Raw genomic sequence first — 4612 nt, forward strand, 5'->3', positions numbered from 1 at the left:
CCCCTTCCATTTCACCTCCAGAACTCAAACTGGCAATCTGCTCACTCTGTTTAATTTTGACACCAATCTTCCTTGACCATACCACTCTTCCCTTGTGATGCTATAGCTTCGAACAGATTTCAATCCTATGCTCTGCCTGCCTCAGCTCCTTTTTCCAAAACCTCCTCTCTCTTCCCTCCCAATGCGCGTGCGTGCGCGGTGTCACAACCACAATGTGACCCAGCCTCCTTCAGACCGTTTTTCCGGAGCTTGAAGAGCCAATCTCATTCACGCTGCGTGCGCGTCGAGACACCTCAGCGGTGAGAGCCATTCCTCCCCCGAGCGTGCGAGAGAGCGTGCGAGTAGCGAGCATCCTACTCCTGTCAGTCTCCCAATCTGGGAACATTAACCATTCAAACTGAACAACCATTTTAGTAATGGGTGGAAAATAATCTAACTAATTGACATTAGATTAGTGTGTAGAAAAAAGTTTTTACTTATGCGTGTGTAGCGAGTGAGATGTGAGCACGCAAACAACACAGCGAGTGAGTGTGAGTTTACCTGCTGTAGCAGACATGCTTGGAGAGTGAGAGTGGACGAGATGATTGCTGTGGTTTTGGGTCAAAAGTCAGTGTATGATGTTTCAGGCCCCTGTATTGGTTAAGGCTTGCAATTTGAGAGCATTTGCGACCGGTGTGTACTTGTGCATGTGACAAAGTGAAACTTATGGAAGAGCGGTGTGAGTGTGAGAGAGCGTCAGGTGTGGTCGCGTCAAAGCGACATAAAAGGCATATTTGGGAAGGTCTGCGTCATACTGGGTATTTACGGTGGATTTTCTCTTTATAATCTTGCATCCTCTGCCAAACCCTGGCCCACAATCCACTGAGGGCTGAGGTGCTTTAATAATTAGGATTCCGTTCTTCCTCTTATAACGGCCCTTTCTGGTTGATGGCACGTCGAAGTTCTTACGGGCTGTCCGGTATGGCATCATTCCGTGTTCCGATTCCTTGTGAACTGCAGCTCATGCCTTCAGGCGCACGTGGATACTCCTGTAATCCATGGTTTTTAGTGGGATACGTCATTATGGTCACTTGAGGACAACGTCGTCTAGCACTTATTGATGAAAGCCAGTGACTGGATGTGATCCAAACTCATCAATCTATCGGATGAATCCCAGAACATATCCAAGTCGTGTACTAGCAAAACGGTCTTGTAGCCTCACATTTGGCTTAAATTCTGACCACTCCATATTGATAATTTCCACTAGGTACATCCTGTTTAAAGCTTTTGTTTTAAACAGGGACAGGAGGATAGAGTCGATGGTCTGATTTGCCAAAGGGAGCGCGAAGGAAGGGGCCTTGATATGGTTTCTGTGGTACTAAATAAAATGGTCTTAGAGATTTGCACACCTTGTTGTAAAGTCTATTGTGGGGTTGCTAGTTGTGATGTCCCTCTGCATGATGTCATTTTGTCTATCCCTATGCAGTCCCCATTACAGGGCTGACTCTTTGATCTCAGACCACTTGATTCTCTGGGTTCTGTTTCTGACAACTCATAAGGACGACAAAGGGGTGATCAAAGTCAGGGTACACAGGAACCCTGGGCGTGTTTAAGGGTGTGAGTGTGCCTATATCTCTGTGTGTTTAAACAGGGCCAGCCCCTGGCCTCAACAAAGACGCATTCTACCCTCCTTTAGTGAAGTTATTTACTCCTTGCACCAGCCTTGCCTCACAAAGAATGCCCTCTCAGTCCCCCTCTCCGTCCCCCTCTCCGTCCCCCTCTCAGTCTCCTCCGTTGTCTTTGAAGTCCGACAGAGGGGTCAAGTGACACGTTTTTAATCAGGTCTGACCCTCAGTGCCACGGGCCGATAAGCTGGACCTCGGCCACAGAGATTGGCATCCGATACGCCAGCGGGTGTCACACGCGAGTGACCGCTCACTCACGCTTCAACGGCTTTGTTTAGTGACAGTTTGACTGGAGATGTGGGAGATGAAAAGGCTAGTGCTAGGCTGAGGTCGTCTCCCAAATTACACCCTATTCCCTTTATAGTCCACTATTTTTGACCAGGGTCCATAGGTCTCTGGTCAAAAGCCATGCACTACGTAGGGAATAGGGTGCCATTTAGGATGCAGACATTCCCTTCAGCTTAAACTAGAGTTGCCTTCAGCATTCCTTCATCTTTCCACGTCTTTACTGTAAATTATTTAATTACACCCAATCCCCCTCTTCTTACCCTCTTTCGTCTCCTTGCTGTCCTCCTCTTCATGCTGGTCAGATTCTGGACCAGGCTTCAGCTCTGTGATCTCTTCATCCTCCTCTTCCTCCTCTGCAAAGAGAGAGAGAGAGAGACGGAAAAAGAGAAGGTTTAGGAGGGGGGAGAGAGAGAGAGCGAGAGAGAGAGCGGTGGGAGAAAGCGAGAGAGAAGGAGACAGTGATGGGCGGTAGAGAGGGAGAGAGAGATAAAGAGGGAGAGAGAGAGMGAGAGCGAGAAGGAGAGAGCAATGGGAGATAGAGGGAGAGAGTGAAAGCCATGTCATGTTAATCAGCAGCTGTTCCAAGCATCCCAAACTAACACCCCCCTCCTCTACACCTCCACCCCCCATCACACCACACCGGTTGCAGTATTTGTATACTAATACAGTACAGGTCAATTACGTTGTGGTTGGATTGTTTTTATTTATAACTTTGTATTATCGGCTGAGATACCACATAGAGCTATGAGAAAACACGATGACTAGTAACATGACCAACCCCACTCCCTCCCAACATGATGACTAGTGACATGACCAACCCCACTCCCTCTCAACATGATGACTAGTGACATGACCAACCCCACTCCCTCTCAACATGATGACTAGTAACATGACCAACCCCACTCCCTCTCAACTACATTGAGGGACTTAGAGTAACATGACCCAAACCACGTCCCTCTCAAATGATGACTAGTACATGGCGACCAAAACCCACTCCCTCTCAACATGATGACTAGTAACATGACCAACCCCACTCCCTCTCAACATGATGACTAGTAACATGGCCAACCCCACTCCCTCCCATCACACAGGCCTTGAACCACATGGCCTGCACATGTGACTCCTCGTTCCTCATCAGATATTAAGTTAACACACACAGCAGGAAGTGCCTCTGAGTGGCGTGCATGCTCTTGACTCTGTTCTGACCTCTGACCTTGAGATCCAACGAACTCCTCTCACACTCCACCCTAACCTCGACCCCGTAATTATCCCTGACTCCCCCCGTTGAAGGGGGCAACAGAGGGGGTAACATCCACAGGCACCTGCCATTCTCCCCATTAGCCCCCTCTGCCTGCCCCCTTCCCCTCCCTCCCTCCTCCAGGCATGTKTTGGTAACCCCCTCCGCCCTGGCTCATCACCCTGGAAACAGATGGTGAGAAGGCCTCAAAAGACCCCTTAACACTCTACCAGGCACCTGTGGCTGCAAACGCGCAAACACACACACTATCTGCACGCCCACACACACCCAAATCCTCAGTGGGCTCGTTGTCACGTTGACCCCTGGGTTGGAGGTTAACTGGGTAGGGGTTGCGATGACAGTGGGCGCCCAGTTCACAGGAGGAAGTGTTTCCATCTCGCCAGACGTGTCACGTCTCACACGCTCAACTCAACACCAGTGTCGTTTGTTTTCAGGGGTGAGTGAGTGACTAAGTGAGTTATTGTGAGTGTGTGTATGACACAGTTTGAGTACGCCCTAAGGCCTATTAAAATCACTGGCTCAAGAGCCTTGTTGACACCAAAATGTAGGCCTACTGCTTATTACCTCTGCTGCTCTGAACCTTCTAAACTTCTAGACTTTTTTTGTAAATAAATAATATAATAAATAAATATATGATAACTGTGATTCCAAACACCAAAGATTACATATGATAACTGTGATTCCAAACACCAAAGATTACATATGATAACTGTGATTAAATGTACTCCTCAGCCTGAATTGTCCCTAATTGCGCCAGCAAATAGCTAGCTTTTTGCAATGCGCTGACTGGTAATACGCTTCGGGAGGGCAGTAACGTGTGCTAGCAAGGCAGAGGTACCGAGTTTGTGCAAAGTATGGGCTGAATTGGGAGGAAGTGGTACTCGCTAAGCAAGCAGCGTGACGTTCTTTACAGTGGTGCCGTGACCCGGATCTACAGTTGCGTTCAGCTCAACACTGGGGTCGATGTTGAGGAAGTGTGAGGGGTGAGTGTAGCACATGGGAATGCGTGAAACTTTCTCCTCAGCCTGAAGTGTCCCTACTTGCGCCAGCGAATGGATAGCTTTTAGTGTGGCGCCTACTGGTGAGACACTTCAGGAGGGCAGTCACGTGTGTTAGCAAGGCAGTGTTCGCGCCAGGTATGGGCGGAATTGGAACTTGCTATATCAAGCAGAGTGACGTCCCTTACATTAGCATGTACTAGATGTACGGACTGAACTGATGGTTCAACTCTCTAACCTGTGAAGAGACCATGCAGTTTCCATGATAACAACCTCCAGGACTTCCCTCTACCTTCTTCTTTCCATAAATCAAATCAAATCAAATGTATTTATATAGCCCTTCGTACATCATCTGATATCTCAAAGTGCTGTACAGAAACCCAGCCTAAAACCCCAAACAGCAA

At 48.3% G+C, this 4612-nt stretch overlaps 1 pseudogene; it reads right to left on the reverse strand.

Moving 5' to 3' along the window:
* The window catches only part of LOC112068389 (cytoplasmic dynein 1 intermediate chain 1-like), a 104800-nt pseudogene extending 101215 nt beyond the window's left edge, over nt 1–3585 (reverse strand).
* Between the last annotated feature and the right edge of the window lie 1027 nt (nt 3586–4612).

The sequence above is a fragment of the Salvelinus sp. IW2-2015 genome, unplaced genomic scaffold (assembly GCF_002910315.2).
Source record: "Salvelinus sp. IW2-2015 unplaced genomic scaffold, ASM291031v2 Un_scaffold495, whole genome shotgun sequence".
NCBI classification, from domain to species: domain Eukaryota; kingdom Metazoa; phylum Chordata; class Actinopteri; order Salmoniformes; family Salmonidae; genus Salvelinus; species Salvelinus sp. IW2-2015.